Source organism: Leuciscus leuciscus, assembly GCF_965113295.1.
Source record: "Leuciscus leuciscus genome assembly, chromosome: 8".
Lineage (NCBI taxonomy): Eukaryota > Metazoa > Chordata > Actinopteri > Cypriniformes > Leuciscidae > Leuciscus > Leuciscus leuciscus.
The window spans coordinates 27,465,572-27,483,270 of NC_138732.1; positions in this window are offsets into that span (position 1 = coordinate 27,465,572).

Here is a 17,699-nt window from a genome sequence, read left to right on the forward strand (position 1 = left end):
ACAAACCGCTGGATGAATAGGTGCAAAAAGCCACAGCGCATTTCTTCCTTTGGGTCCTGTATAATGTTGGCGTACTCACTTAAAGTCACTTAAAGTAACACTATGTAACTTTTCAACCTTCATAATATATTTCCAAGATCCTTGTGATGGTACATCGACTTACAATAGGTTGAATGACACGTCTGCCATAGCCTGACAGGGTCTGTATCGCTTTTACTGGCACTATGTAACTTCGGTGTTCGGGTAGTAACCAGAGCACAAAAAGAACTACAAAATTCGACTGCTTTACTTACGGCATACGTCACTTCCCCCACCACTTCGTCAAATTTGGACGTGAGAGGCCAACCAGCGTTTGTTTTCGGCTTTCGTGCGTATGTTTTTGTCATGGGGGTTGTTTACACCTGGCCACTTCATGCGTTTTCTCAGATCGGATAGCTATCCGATCGTGAAAAGTCCAGGTTTAAATGCCCTCCGAAACGCATTTGAGACGGATTTGAATCCGATCCCTCAAACCACTTCAGGAGGAGATCTGAGACGCATTCCAGACGAAACTGGACAAGTGTAAATGCATATGGTTGTTGAAACCACATATGCAAATTGTACTCCTCCCAAAAATGCAAAAAAAAAAAAAAAAAAAAAAAACGTGTGAGAGCGTTGTATATATGTTATATCCAGATATGACGACGCGCTGGAACACGCATCACCGCAGATGAGCAACTGCATCAAGCCAACGTGCAAACTATCGCAAATCAAAGTGAAAGTAAGTCGCAGACGCTTAACACACAATCTTCATCATTAAAAGTAAAGAAACGAAATGATCTTACCAGGGCTGTTACTGCTCTCTATTATTGCGGTCTTTGATTTTGAAATTTTAGCTGATGATCTATAAAATGCAGCTCATATCTGTTGCTTTCGGTGACGTGAACTCCATTAAATCTGCATATAGCGCGAGAATTGAAGATCGAATTTAAATCCGTTTCGCAAAAATACATTTATGTGACCAGGTGTAAATGGAATCGTTTTGATAAATCAGATAGCTATGCCTCACAAATTAGTTTGCCAGCTGAACTCAGGTGTTGTGAGGTGTATTTATCACGTAGTCCTGACGGATATCAGACAACGCTGTTGACGTTGATTACTGCGATTATCATGAGAACAGCTTTCAATATCTCACATAATTATCAGGACATAAATACGCCTAACGTAGAGGTTGTATAGTGTAAACGAGCACAATTTGCAAACTATTATGATAAATTGCAATAATCATGTCTAATGACATCATAACGGCCAATGTTATGAAATAATGCGCGGTACATTTAACTTAATTGATGTTATCTGGCATTTTGTAATGTTTACATTCCAATAAAAACAACACAAATTAAATTATACAGTAGGCCTAGAATCCGTGTATCATTCGTTCAGTCGTTTTCTGAATTAATATTGAATATAGAAAAATGAGAAAACGGTTCCTTTTTTATTTTTTCATTTTTTACAAAAAAACGAAAACCAAGAATTCAGCTGGATTTCTCGTTTTTCGTTCCCATTTAGAAAAATGAATAAACAGCTTGAATATTCGATTTCTACACGTGGGCGGAAATTAAACTCCCCTTTCCTCTGATTTGTCAGCCGAAGATCAAACTGTTCCGTCATCAGTTCTGCACAGCAGAATAAGAGTCCTCCGTTGTGCGGATTCTTAACGTATTTATTGCAACTACATTTAATATTTTTCTCATCAAACCACCAGACTAACGAATGTCTCGACACAACCCGTACCGGGGAATAGACTAGATAGGGCTTTCTTCTGTGTATATAAATTCACCTACGCTTTGCATCAGCTGGCTATATGGGCAGGGTAAATGACGGCTGTTAGCCTATCATTGTCGCCCTCGCCCAGTAATTAAAATACATTTTTTATATATATATATATATATATATATTATATATATATTTATATATATATATATATATATATATATATATATATATATATATATATAAATCAATATAATTAGTTGTAAATTAAATATTTTTAACACTAATACAAAAAGAAAAGAATAATGCATTGACTATAATTGGCCTATATTAACGTTAACTTATAAAATGTCATTCAGACTGACTAGCCTATCTAACAACTGGAGAAGTTTTATGATGTAGGCCTTGTGTTTTATTAAAATGTATTATAATTTATATCTCTAGGATTCGCGCATGTGCGTGGCGCGCCGGGTCATGTTGAGAGGGAAACGCGCGCGTCACATCGTTGTAAAAAAAAAGCATATTCATAAATAGTGTAAAAGACCGGTAAATAAAATACAACATTAACATTATAAACACTATTAATAACATAATATGCGTATTTTAACGAGAAACTGAAACTGTACAGAGCAGACGTTGGTTTCGGGCATCTCTCATTCGTCCAGTAGCCTATCCATATTTGCAATGTAACATTTGGATGCTAATTAATAATGTAAAGAAGGCTTCGTACTTCATTTGAGTCCCAATATACACGTAAATCAGCATCTCCACAGCAAGGGAAATTAGTTTGGAATGTCAACAGACCAATTAAGCAGAATAACGTTTTATATGTTTGGTTGACTGTTTTATTTTAATAACGAACAGGCTGCGACACCCGACATCACTTGGATGTGTTGCTCAACGGGGGATTTAATAGGGATTTTATATGCCTATTTGTGTACTTTCAAAATGACTACAACATATCATGCCTTTGAAATTATTATATAAGAATAATTATTATTATAAATTATTAGGCTATTATATTCTTTCTGGCGCACACCAAAAATTAACCAAAATAGCCTACAGCCAATAGCCTTCTTGGCGCGCCTATATATTTTTGAAGGTCAACATTAAGATTAATCACAGCGTGCTTCATGTTAAAAAAAAAAACCCGTGACTTGACTTTACAATCCGGAAAATAGCAAATTATTTCACGGACCCCCTGGCACTTGAGAACTCCTGGTCTACACAGAAGAAAGCCCCATCTAGTCTATTCCCCGGTACGGGTTGTGTCGAGACATTCGTTAGTCTGGTGGTTTGATGAGAAAAAGTTTAAATGTAGTTGCAATAAATGCGTTAAGAATCCGCACAACGGAGGACTCTTATTCTGCTGTGCAGAACTGATGACGGAACAGTTTGATCTTCGGCTGACAAATCAGAGGAAATGGGCGTTTAATTCCCGCCCACGTGTAGAAATCGAATATTCAAGCTGTTTATTCATTTTTCTAACTGAGAACGAAAAACGAAAAATCCAGCTGAATTCTTGTTTTTCGTTTTTTGCAAAAAATGAAAAAACGAAAAAGGAACCGTTTTCAAAATGTTCTACTTTCAGTATTAATTCAAAAAACGACTGAACGAATGATACACGGATTGCCTAGACTATAGACTATTTACTTGTGATTTAGCTGCAATCATGTAAAAACGTTATAATATAGGCTAATATATTTACGACAGTGCAAGTATTCCAGAGCGACTCTAGGGGTCGCTGTTTGACAAAAACACAATTTCTACTTAGTGTGGCTTTAAAGCAAGACACCTCAGGTGAACAGGTAAAAAAAAAAAAAAAAAAGATATCATCATACTTTCACAGTTGATTACATTAAGAATTGCAAATTTTTTTTTTTTTTTTTTTTTTTGGATTAGGCTACAAGTTTTTGGAAATGCTGCTTAAAAATGCAAATGAGTCAATCAAATTAAATATCCCTTCATAAATCAGAAAATACTGTCAACAGCCAGAACAATTAAATAAATAAAATGTTTTATAAACTCAGACAAACTGTATACAAACAAATTCCCCTTTAAAACCTTCAGAACATATACAGGAATACACGTTTGCTGCTGAAATGGAGATATCTGCACACAAGTGTTGCATTTTTATTATATTTAAATTTAAAACATTGAATTAAATCCCTTTTTAATCTGTTCATTTATTAGTCAATTTATACATTCATATTTACTATTATATTATATTATGTAACACTTTATTTTACAGTGTCCTTGTTACATATCTTACATTAACTAATTGAACAGCAAATTAAGCATAGTTACTAACCCTAAACCAAACCCTTGATCCTAACCATAACGCATTTCACCATTTCAGTCATGTCATGTTATGTTATGTTATGTTATGTTATGTTATATTATATTTTATTATATTGTATTATATTGTATTGTATCGTGCTATGTTATCTTATGTTATGTTATGTTGTGTTAATTATATTAGATTATATTGTGTTATGTAATGTTATGTTATGTTAATTATATTATATTATATTATATTGTGTTATGTAATGTTATGTTATGTTATGTTATGTTATGTTATATTATGTTATATTATGTTATATTATATTTCATTATATTATATTATATTATATTGTGTTATGTTATGTTATATTATGTTATTTAATATTATATTTCATTATATTGTATTGTATTGTATTATATTGTGTTATGTTATATTATGTTATGTTATATGATATTATATTTCATTATATTGTATTGTATTGTATTGTATTATATTGTGTTATATTATGTTATATTATATTATATTATATTATATTATATTATATTATATTATATTATATTATATTATATTATATTATATTATATAATTTCTCATTTGAATCAACAGATGAATCAATTTTTTTTTTTAATTTTTTTGTGGCTTTCTCAGTACCCCATAATCACAAGTTCTTCTGTCTGCTTTATACCTGAAGTGTTGTAAGAAACCACACGACATTCACTTAGCAAAAGTGATGTAAGTTTGACAAAGTTGAAGGCTTCCTCCATATCCTCTGGAAACAACCAGACACTGTTGTTTGGAAACCCAACTCTAACCGCACGGTCCTGGATGAAAAGTAACAATGCCATGCTTGCTGGAGCTCTGACATGGGAGCAATAAAAGACAGCTGGACTGTATTATGAAACAGTCTGTGACCTATTACTTTTGCAATTAGATTTGTGAACATGAACGCTTTTGTAATGAACTTGGAGATTCTTTAGATGGCCGTCTCCAGAGATCTGATGGTCTGACAAGGCTCACAAACAGCCAGCAAAACAAACTGATTTACAAGAATCTCAAAATCAGAACTGTGTAATGATGTTTTTCAGCTTCGGGTCAGAGGGGACAGACTGAACTGCATGAATCCCACCAATGGTGAAAAATGAGAACGGTTAACAGTTAATTATTACTCATCATTAGTGTGTTTGCAAGAATAACAATTACTCTTGCTTACATTGGGGTTAAAGATTTAAACAAACAATTACCACACATTTAAATTCAATATGTAACTCATCACATGCTACGGACATGAATCATATCTCAGATCAAACGGCTTGTTTAAGAGAGGTGTGCTATTACATTTCTACTCAATGAATGATAATTATTATAATTAATTTGCTCATTTATTTTTGATATGATATTTTCAACATGTTATGGTTCTTATGATGTGCTGTTATATGTGTAAGCTAATAATAAATGTACAGTTTATAATTCTAAAATGAAAATGCATTTCTGTGAAGTCAACTGCAGTTATGGAATTATCCATGTAAAGCCTAAATTGATGTGCACTTTTAGTCAGAAAAATATTTTATTTATTTATTGAACCTTTAGACAAAATAGAAATGTATATAAAAAGTTTGCATTATGTGTTTTTTTCTTCTTTTTTCTTTCATATTTGATACATCAGGCTTTTAGGGTTTATATAGTGAGAATATGTACTCAAGAAAATATTATTCAGAGGTCCAAACTGAGCTAAAATATGCAATTTGTTGGAGTTCCTGATATTTATGTGACCAAAAAGTCGGTAAAGATTTCACAGCAAAAAGACACGTGAACCACAACCTGAAGGTGGACGATTTTAAAAGGCCTTTTTATAAAAAAAAAAAGAAAAAAGTATGAACTATCAATCAGACGACAGAAGCATAGAAGATTGTGTAGATCGTGTTAATAATTTAGAGGATGTACAAATGTGTGTATCAAATGTGACACAGTAGGCTTTAACGGGTTAATCAGTGTGTTCATGCATGTCTGTACCAAACTGCGCTAACAGCTACAGTTTTCTGTCATCTTGTGCACTTTGGCTGATTGTGCTCTTAGGGGTCACACACAGTCTCTCTGTCTCAGATGAGTTTAATGGTGCCAGTCAGATTGGGGCCAGATTTCTTGGCCCTGTTGTCTGAGTGTCCTGGTGGGGAAGCTGTTTTCCGGCTGGCTCAGTGACGTCCACCCTCGGGGCCAGTGCCACAACCATCATGTGCCCAGATCATATCGCACCGAGCGCTGGTAAACAGACGGAGCTCGCCAAAAATGCTGCCGCAAACCTAGCTTGAAAATCAACGTGAAAAACAACCAATTATTCTTCTGTGATCTGACGTATTACAGAGAGAAACAGGATATTCAACATAAAAAAAAAAAAAAAGAAAAAGCAGTCAGTTCTGAGTTTGAGTCCAGGCTTGTGATCCTTTCTCATCTGAGTTTTGTGTGGCTGTGTTATTCCAACGCTATCTCACGACCAATTCGTACGAATTCGTACGAATGATAAAAAGTTGGCTAATTCGTACTAATTCGTACGACCTCACTCATAAGAATTTGTACGATTTGTCTAAACCCACGTGATGGGTAGTTTTAGGGGCGGGGTCAGGGGTAGGTCATTCGTATGAATTCATACGAATTGGCCAATTCGTAAAATATGTACGATTTTGCAAAAATCGTACTAATTCGAGTCAGGTCGTATGAATTCGTACGAATAAGCCACTTCGTAGAATTTTTACGTTTTCCCACTGTGACATATATATATATATATACAGTATACTGTATATATATATCGTTTTGATCTTATATATAAAAAAAGAACTCACACACACACACACACACAAAAAAACATCTTTTCATTGAAGTAAAACCATTTAAAATGGCATCATTATTTCATAATGTGTTCCCCCCCACACACACTTTATGTCTATTATGCCTGCTACAGACTGCGATTTTTGGCAATCCTACAAGATCATTAAATCACACTGTACAACATGGATCCAAGAAACTAGATATGTATGTATATTATACGAAATCGCCACGATTGCTCATCCCTCATCTGGAACTGCCCAAAATGGTACAATGTCTACCAGGCATTACTTGTTGAAAGTTTAGATTTTTGTAATTTTATGAAAATGAAAGATCACAAGGATAAACAATACAGATTTATTTCCACAGCCTTCTTTGAACATATTTACCTAAGGTGGCAATAATTCTGACCACGACTATATGTATAACACTGCTATCATGGACTTTCTCTTGCTGCTCCAGAGTGATTGCATTCATGGCATTTAAGACTCAAACGATTGGCTCAAAAACTTCTGTGGTTCCTATGAGCGAAAATGGCAGAATTATGTAGTCATTGGGGGATTATGTGCCAGTCAAGCAAGTGCCATTGAGATAAATGGGAATTCTAACATATAGCTTTTTCCAGGTTGTATTAGACCAACTGGTTCTTCATCAAAAATGAAAGTCTTTATAAAAGCCTAAAGACAACAATATTTTATTACCTGTAACAACATGCACCATTGAATCATGCACAATAAGATCAGAACAACACAAACCCTGTAACACAATGTTTGCGCGATCGACACAATGCAGCACCACCACACATACCTACATTAGGATGTTGTCATAGCTAGTGCCATTTCCAGTAGGAACTGCAAAGTTGGAGCCGCCACATGCTCAATAGTGTTTGGCAGCTGAGCGCCTGCTAATGACTGTGCAGCTCCGCTGGGAAATGAGCAGACAAGAGAAAGAGAAAAAGCAAAAAAAATAAAAAAATAAAATGCAAGGCAGAGTTATGCACATTATAGTCCAGGATCTGATGTCCTCCATCTGGCGCAGCCAGGGAGCGACTCCAGCAGCAAGCTTGCTCCGACCTGCGGGCATGGGCACTCCATCATTATTTCCCCCTGATGCTCCCATGGCACTATGTTGGCATTTAGGAATGTCACTCCACAAGCCAGAGTCTTGGTTGAATCGGGCTAAGCAAGCCCGCAGAGACAGTGCAAGTTGGCTTGCATCAGCAAAATATGTGTTCGGGGAGATGGATGTTCATTATCTCTTAATACATCACATTTGTGGGACTTGCATTGTGTGGGGAACGGTGAGAAAGTGTCATTCTAATGGCCGTACAGGGGTTCCTCCGAAATGACAATGATGCCACCTGACATCAGACATAAAGTCATGCTGCTACTGAATTAGCCCGACACACCCTCGGGTTGACAGCGGAAAAGCCGTTTATAAGTGACAGTAATTCCTTAGGAGTTTTGCAGGAACTCTTTCTCCATCTTCTCTCTTAATCGTTCCACACATTAGTATGAGTTAAGTAAGAGAGGGAAAATGACTTCAAATAGCATATTTATTGGTCACTTTTCAGAAATAACAGCTTTTTCTCTCTCTTAGAACGTCTTGGTCTTTTGAGCACTAACTTCAAAGAAGCGTATTTATCTATTTTGACCTCCTTTTCAAGTGACAGCTGGCATATGTCGCATTTCTGTCGCAATTATTTCCATGGAGACACAGTGAAAGGAAACACAAATACAGTCTTGGCTGGTAGATAAAATATGCAAACTGAAATAAAGTAATCTAGTGCAGAGATGGGTCTACAAAGGCAGAAATATGATTATCTCATCAGAAACATTTTCTCAACATCAACATGTTTTTTAGATGCAAGACGAAACATATTCTGAGGATTAGTTCAACCAAAAATGAAAATTCTGTCATAATTTACTCACTGTTCGAAACATGTATGACTTTCTTTCTTCTGTAGAACACAAAAGAAGATATGGTGTAGAGTGGTGGTAAATTGGTGACCATTGACTACCATTGTATAGAAAAACAAAATCAAAATCAAAATATCTTCTTTTATGTTCCACAGAAAAAATAATAAAAAAATCAAATAAAATAACTAAATACTGAACCATTATTATACTTTGATGCATCAACAAGGGTGAAATTATGTGTTTTTTTTAAGTAAATAGTAAATCAAGTATTTTTGTCAATTCAGACAATAAAACAATTGAGAAAAAATATAAATTATTTAATTATAAATTAAATTAAATAAAGTTGACGTAGTATTGTGTTAGAATATTAGATATTGGGTTAGAAGAACAAGTTGACGTAGTTGTGGGTTAGTAGAACAAGTTGACGTAGTATTGTGTTAGTAGAACAAGTTGACGAGTTGTGGGTTAGTAGAACAAGTTGATGAGTTGTGGGTTAGTAGAACAAGTTGACGTAGTTGCGGGTTAGTAGAACAAGTTGACGAGTTGCGGGTTAGTAAAACACGTTGACATGCAGTTGTGGGTTAGTAGAACAAGTTGACATAGTTGCAAAGTTACTTACTGTAGAGTTAGAATGTCTAAAGTGAACCATTGAAATAAAGTGTATTAAAAAAATGTTTTCTTTTATTTAGAAACATTCCAGCTCATTTTTCTTTTTCTAATCAAAATTTTATATTCAAGCCTTTTTTAGGAGCTGCATAACAGCAATGTGTAAATGATCCTCTAACCTCAGCCGTTTGATGACTGATGTCTTCTGCGGGGTGTGACGCTGCTCGTGACACATTACGAATGGGTTGTTCTCTGTTAACAAAAGCACAGTCATTTGCAGTACAGAGATGCTAGGGTGTATCATGTGTAACGTCTTGCTCTGGTGACAGCAGTGCTCTCTCTCGCTGTGTGGATCTTGAGGTTGGTGCCCTTTAGATTGCCATCTGCTCTGATGGGCTGTCATCTTGGATGGTGCACAGCCATCTGTTTAGTCTCCGCAAGTCAGGCCGTATCCTTGGGTTGGAGGAGGAGAGGGAAACAGGATTGGTAATGACCTCTGAGGTTTGGAGTTTGGAATGAACACTGCTAGCATCTAGCACCCACTAAACGATAAAAGGAAAAAAAATTATACGGCAGCCGGGGTGATAATAATAATAAGAGGCTGAGGAATTAGCTTGACTGTTTCCCCGGGGCATAGTTCAATTCGTTAAGGCACTGGAGCGAGTTAACTGTGATAAAACAGTCATACATCACTTGCTTTTAAGGCACAACGACCCTCTCCGTCTTTAAACAAGGGTTGTAAAAATTACAGCATTGCAGCTACCCATGATGAAACTGGCTGAAATGCCTCATATATTTTGCTCTAAAATAAAAAAGTGGTTGAATATCTAATGAACTAATCGAAATAAAGCCGTTTGATGCTCTTCGAGAAACACAATGTTCCCTGAGAGTTGTTTAATACGAAACAATTGGCACTGAACGTCAACTTGTTTTAATAGAAGAAAACAGGTGTAAGTTAAAAGAGAAAAACTTGTATGTCATGCAGATAGAGTGATGAAGACGGCAAACTGATTAAATTGTTACATTCTGAAACATCTTATTAAGTGTATTGTGTTAATAGGGGATCATTAGGCTTTGCAAGCTGATTGAATATGAACTGAATAATTGAAATCAATAATGACCAGTCATAATGCTTAATGAAGGTGAATTCTTTAAAGAACTTTCCATCATAACTAGTGCCTATATTCTACAATGCTGTTAGAAAGACATTGCCATTTTTAACCCTCTAAAGCCCACTGTATCAGATTTGATATGCAAATTTCTAAGTCTAACTCTGAACCGTCAACATGAAAAACCTATGCCTTCTGTCGTCTGATTGATAGTTAATTTTTTTAGCAAATAAAAGGCCTTTTTAGTATGGTTGAAAAAACACCTACAGGTCTAGGTCTTTACTGATTTAAAAAAAATAAACATACACATTTTTTTTTTTTTTTATGACAGAGCCCCTATTGGGACATTGTGAAGGAAAATAAATATGAGATGGGAGGAAAAATTATTTTTTTTGCGTTCTCCCGAAAAACTTTGCATTTGCTCGCAAAGAGCTCAACAAATTTGCGCGAAAACACAAAAGCATTGAAATATATATATATTTTCCTACCATCTCATAATTTTTTCTATCATCATGTCCCTTTAGGGGCTCTGTATAAAAGAAGCGTAAGAAACATTTTTATTGTTAATAATAATTCAAGATGAACAATTACTGGACTGATACATAATTTTTAGAAAAGCATGTTAATAACCATCAAATATGAAAGATCAGGCGTTTTAGGAATTTTTAGGAATGTAGGAATGCCCCGACAATAAAAACTACAGAACTTTGATCATATAACTAAGCATTCAAATATCATCTTGAGGAAGTTTATTTAACAAAGTTCTGGAGGAGCACGTTTAAGTAATCCAACCAATATACGTAGGCCTACTGTACATATGGTAACACTTTACAATAAGGTCTCATTTGTTAACATTATAGTTAATGTATAACTAACATGAACCAAGAATGAGCAATACATCTGTTACAGTATTTTTTTATCTTTATTAATGTTAGTTAATCCACCTGTCCATTTTTTGTTCATGTTACTTCACATTATATATGTCTCCCCCGGACAGCACGTCAAATATGCATCATTTACAATGGGCCCTATCTTGCACCCAGCGCAATTGACTTTGTACACCGACGCATGTATCATTCCTAGTTTGCACCCGCGCACAGCGGACTTTTCCCTCCACAGACGCACGCTGGTAAACTAAGGAGTGAACTTACGCTCCCGGGGGCGGTGCAGCGAAAAGAAGAGCCGTGTTCCGGCGCAAACGTTCCCTGATGCTATTTTGCAGGTTTAGAAAACAATTCCGCCTCTGACCATGAAAAACCTAGTCTAAAGTCAGTGGCGTGTTGTGCATATTATTCATATGGGCGCATGCTTGGCCATAATCAATGTAGCGTGTGCACAACGCGCATACACTTTGATTCTCTCATCTACACAGAAGCAGCAGTTCTCATTTTTGCAAATCAAGGAAAAATGCTTGCCATGGAATAAGCGTGCCTGCTCTTAAAGGGAATGTGAGATGACGCTCTGATTGGTTTATTTCACGTTACGCCCAAACCACACCTATGAGTAATGAAGCTACTTCAGATCAACCCATTTTAGATTTGCGTCGCAAGAGTCATTTACCCCGCCGGTATAATAGCAACAGCGCCCAAGACCCGCCCACAAAGTTACTTGCGTTTCGCCTTTGATACTTGCGTTTCAGATCGTTAATATAGGGCCCTATATCTAATTTCAAGTAAACTCGTGAAAGACATATTATTGGCAGATTTATATTTCATTTTACTTTCTGGCCATAATAATATTAGCACCAAATTGCATATTTTCGATCAGTGTGGGCCTCTGAATAAACTTGAGGTGTTTTTCGCCTTTTATGAGCTTCGTACTCACCTAAATAATACTATGTTTGAGCCATAAAATTCTGATATACCAAAAAGCACAAATGCAAACTTTATATACATATATATATATATATATATATAAAACTAACATATAACTATATATATAACTATATATGTATATACATTTATACACATTTCGTTCTTTTTTTCTAAAGGTTTAATAAAATGTCCCGTTCAGTAAAAACAAATATTTTTTCTGACTATTATATACAGTATTGTCAGGGTAATGCACTTCAAGGTGATCTTGTCATTTATATTGTCCTGTCTGCCATCTTGGACTTGAAAGTAGCATCATGTTTAAAAGCAACCATTGTCTCTGAGTTACTAACTAATTACGGGATTTAATAAACTTAGTAAAGTTTATGAAATTAAACGATATCCACATGCAGAACTGTATATTTATTTTCAGAGTTTGCCTGTGGAATAATTCATAATTATTGTGACTTATTAAGACTGTTGCCAATTCCGGACCTACCTGACCTTTGTTTTTACAGTACAGTTTAAATACATCTGCTAGATAAAAAATGCTCTTGGCTTTTTACTTTAAAGAATGTAAAGGTACAACATGTAATGCAATAATGTCATATGTAGTCCCACTCCACTATTATGACCTATGAGCAAAGTGAATTTGGACAAAGCGCCCTCAGATCAAGAAAGTAAAGGGTTGTTTGTTACTCAGTGGCACATGAAAATGGGCCTGGAGACTTTGGGTGACTGGGTCTCACTTTGCCCTCTTGAGGGAGTTTAATTGCTGGCTAATTAGCTCTTCCTCTCAGTGGATGTTATTGACCCACAATGGCTTTTCTGGCAAATCTAATTGCCAATGGTGAGATGGGACATTTCCTTTTCTGCACTTAGGACCTCTTTTTCTTTCTGTCCTTAATATTTAATGAATCTGTCCAGCACTTTTTAATGTTGTTAAGCACAGAGGCAATAGCCCGTTGAAACTGGACAAACAAAAAGAGCTTTACTGTCAGTATCTTTCATGGAGTTAGTGCTTTATCAGTTTGTGTTAGCTATGTGTTCGGAATATGGCACAGGCTTAAAAAAAAAAAAACTATTCTTGCAGTGTGTTTGCATACTGTACAGCTATAAAAAATTGTCTATATGCATGGAAAACCTGGATGACTTTCACTTACAGTGTAATATTACATGTGAATGTCTTTTTTTAATGAATTATTTGATTGGCAAAACTGGGATACTAATGAAAATAATGTACTATTATTCAGATAGAAAAGTTATTTTTAATTGTAATAATATTTCACTGTTTTTACTGTATTTTGATTAATTGAATGGAGCCTTGGTTGAGCATCTGAGCTTCTTTCAAATCCATTAAAACGCACACACGAACGCACGCACGCACACACACACAATAAATGTTTTACAGTTGGTGAGAATCTGTGAGAGAAAAAAAGTGTATATTCATTTCAAAACACAATTTTAACTCCATTTAGAACTTATTGCAAAATGTCCTCACATTCTGCATAATTTTGCAACCCAAATTAATAGCCAAAAGTAACATAAATTAAATATTTTTAAAACAAGTAAATCATCCCAGTAGGTGATCATACAATAAGTATGTGCTTTTGCATTTGATTGATCCTAGAATCTCTCCATTTCAAGCAGTTTGGCGTGTCATGTTAACACAAAGCCATGCTAATTGTAATCATAATATATTTTGGAGGGTTGACGTGCAGGACTTGTTATTAATAACCAAAATAAATCAACCTTAAAAATTCCTCGAGGACTCATATTCACTGGATGACTGAGTTCTGACAAGATTTGGACCAGGAAAAGATGTGTGAAATGGAAATATGATACGTTAAAAAATCATTTTGTTAATGTTTACAGTAATTCTTTTCAGTGATATATAACCTCCTGAAACCCTTTAAGTTTCCATTCTCCATATGACTGCATCATGCAAGGATTATTTCTCATATTTTTTAAGGGGTAATTGCTTTGACGTTTTGAGGTTGTGGTTTACCAAGATGTTGGAACAGCTTTGTATTGCCTGTTCTGGATTCAAATGTTATGTGATTGCTGGATGGGTTTAATGGAAAATGTTTCCTTAAGTGATCGTTTCAGCCTTGAGGTCTGGAAGACAAGAGTTTTGCTGGGGTGAAGCTTTGTTATTGCACACAGTTGCTTTCTCTGTAATCTATTAGGCTGATGGTTTGAACCAGCACTGTGGCTCACTATTGACTGAAACAGCACCTTGGAATTTTATCGTCCATACAGGACCTCACAAAATAGCAAATTACGACCACATAATGCTCTTTCTTTCTTTCTTTCTTTCTTTCTTTCTTTCTTTCTTTCTTTCTTTCTTTCTTTCTTTCTTTCTTTCTTTCTTTCTTTCTTTCTTTCTTTCTTTCTTTCTTTCTTTCTTTCTTTCTTTCTTTCTTTCCTGGGTCTACATAAAGATTTCCTCATTTGACATTTTCTTAGTGTATTTTTGGTAATGATTTATGATTAATTTATATTTTTTAAATCATGAATATGATTAAATTATTATCAAATTTAATATGAATAATAAACACAATTTAAATATGATTTATTATTACAAAATTTTCACTTTCATAACATTAAAATGCCATTGTTATGATTTATTTTCCAGATATTACCTTTCATGTGTGAATAGTTGTTGTGAATGTAAAAGGTCTGCAAAGTTTCAAAGATCAAAGAACAGATATATGGAGTTATTTTCTCACAAAAAAGAACCGATTCTGTACTGCCTGAAACGAGTCGTCAGTAACTAGTCTTACTTCCTGCTCAAACCTACTCAGGTTTGTAACAAATTAGCATAATGCCGACCAATGGTCTTCATTGGCTGCCTGTAAACAACGTCTACTTTGACCCTCAAACACTGTAGTTGTGGCTGAGGCCTACAAGAGTTTGGTTCGTGCCGACATATCGAGAAGACGCTGTTTTCTGCATCGCAAATCAACTTTGTATGCACTTGAGGACTCGAGCTCGAACTGATACAGTTAAACTGATGTCATTGTTACTGTCCGTATCACTGTGTATCAAGTGCTGAGGAAGATCTAGAGCTAAAATTTTGATATGGTAATGAGTATTTTGTTTCCGACATGCGCACAACAGACTGGGCCATCTGACCAATCAGAGCAGGGTAGACCAATCACAACAGACTGGACCATCTGACCAATCAGAGCAGAGTAGACCAATCACAACAGACTGGATCATCTGACCAATCAGAGCAGAGTAGACCAATCACAATAGACTGAGCCATCTGACCAATCAGAGCAGAGTAGACCAATCACAACAGAATGGACCATCTGACCAATCAGAACTGAGACCAGTCACAACAAACTGAGCCATCTGACCAATCAGAGCAGAGTAGACCAATCACAACAGACTGGACCATCTGACCAATCAGAGCAGAGTAGACCAATCACAACAGACTGGGTCATCTGACCAATCAGAACTGAGTAGACCAATCACAACAGACTGGGCCATCTGACCAATCAGAGCAGAGTAGACCAATCACAACAGACTGGGCCATCTGACCAATCAGAGCAGAGTAGACCAATCACAACAGACTGGGGCATCTGACCAATCAGAACTGAGTAGACCAATCACAACAGACTGGGCCATCTGACCAATCAGAGCAGAGTAGACTCTCGGAAAGGAGGGGTTTAGAGAGACTGAATCGTGTAACGAACAGTTTCAGATACTGTGAGAAAAGAGCTGCAATGTATATTATGAGAACCTGTTGGACCTGTTGTAGGAGACCTCCAAAACAAAATAAGGAACCTTGAAAATAGCAGAACAGGGGAACTTTATGATGCATTGTATAATCTTTAAGTGGAAAAACTGCCCTCATGGTCCACAAAATAGTTATTCAACCCTCTGAGCTGTTGGAAGTGATTTTTTCCCCATAATAATTAGGAAGATGAAGAACACAAGCACACAATATACAAAAGCTAGCGGTAAAAAATCCCATCAGCATTTGTCTGAGGACAAAGTGGCCTGAACCTTCTCAGAAGATTATGGATGTTTCTAAATATACAGCCAAATGGGACCACTCCATCTCACATGAAAGGAGTAGAGAGCTGTTTCATACTGAAGAAGAAGGACTCTTTGAGATCAATAAATTCAGAACAATCTCACCTCTCAGCATGAAAAGCGAGATTTTTGCAGTAAAAGCTCAAAGGATGACCTCATGACTGAGAATAGGCATATTGACACATCTATTCAGAAAGGGGACATCTTACGATGCCTGGACCGCACCAGAGTTCTTAGCCAGATGATCTAGAAGGTCAAAATAAATAACAGTGACCTAGCAGTGACCTAGCAGTGGTCAGTCGATCTGGTGGATGGGTCACTCCCACATGACCTAATATTTGTGACAAAGCAATACAATTGTGATCCCTTCCAGGGAACAATCATTTTGTACAGTTTCTCTAAAACATGCCTCTAGCAATGCCTAAACCTGATAAAATAATTATGTAATGCAATATAAGTTGTTTTGGACAAAAAAAAGTCTACCCAGTTGCAAATGTAAATACCCAGTTTGATTTAAAAAAGAGAATAACAAGCTTCAGAATGTCTCTGAATTGTTTCAACTATGGGAATAAATCTCCTCATTACAGCATTAGAAAAGGAAAACAAAGGGAAAGTTTGGGTCATCCAATAAATTCAAATGCCTTGGGAAGTGCTATAATAATTATCATACTTACAAACATACAGTACAAGCATCTTCAGAGATGCCATGCAAATGCATTAGTGGCTGTATAAAACTGAAAAGTCAAGACTAACAACAAAGCAAGATACACTCACTAAAATAAAATAGCTTTTTGATTTTATGTTTTTTTTTTTTTAAGGTAAATTGTAATATTTAATCAAATTTTGGACAATAATTATTTCCGAGTCATCTTGAGTCATTACTAGTGGGTTACCATGATCTTCACTTAAGAGTACTGATCCAAATAATTATTAATTCCTTCAAGGATGTAGTAATACTTGAGTAATCACTATCTTAAACCTTACAAAAACCTATATAGGAAACCTTGAGTCATTATAGGAGAGTTTTCATGTTTTTCACTTTAGAATACTGTTCCTAATAATTAGTAATTCCTTCTGAAGGATTTGGTAATACTTGAGACATTACTATGGGTTACCATGATCTTTACTTAAGAATTGTTATTAGCTATAGTGAACTACCACGTTCCACTGAGCGCTATTACTTACTAATTCATGAATTAGTTTCTTGTTAGTTAAAAGTAGCTACTAGAATGTTAATAGTGTTTCTGTGTAGTTATTCATTGTATACTGACAGAGAAGAACTCTAAAGTGTTACCGAAAACAACCAAACTAACATTGAAGATACAGAACCAAGGACTAAAGAGAAACCAGGGCT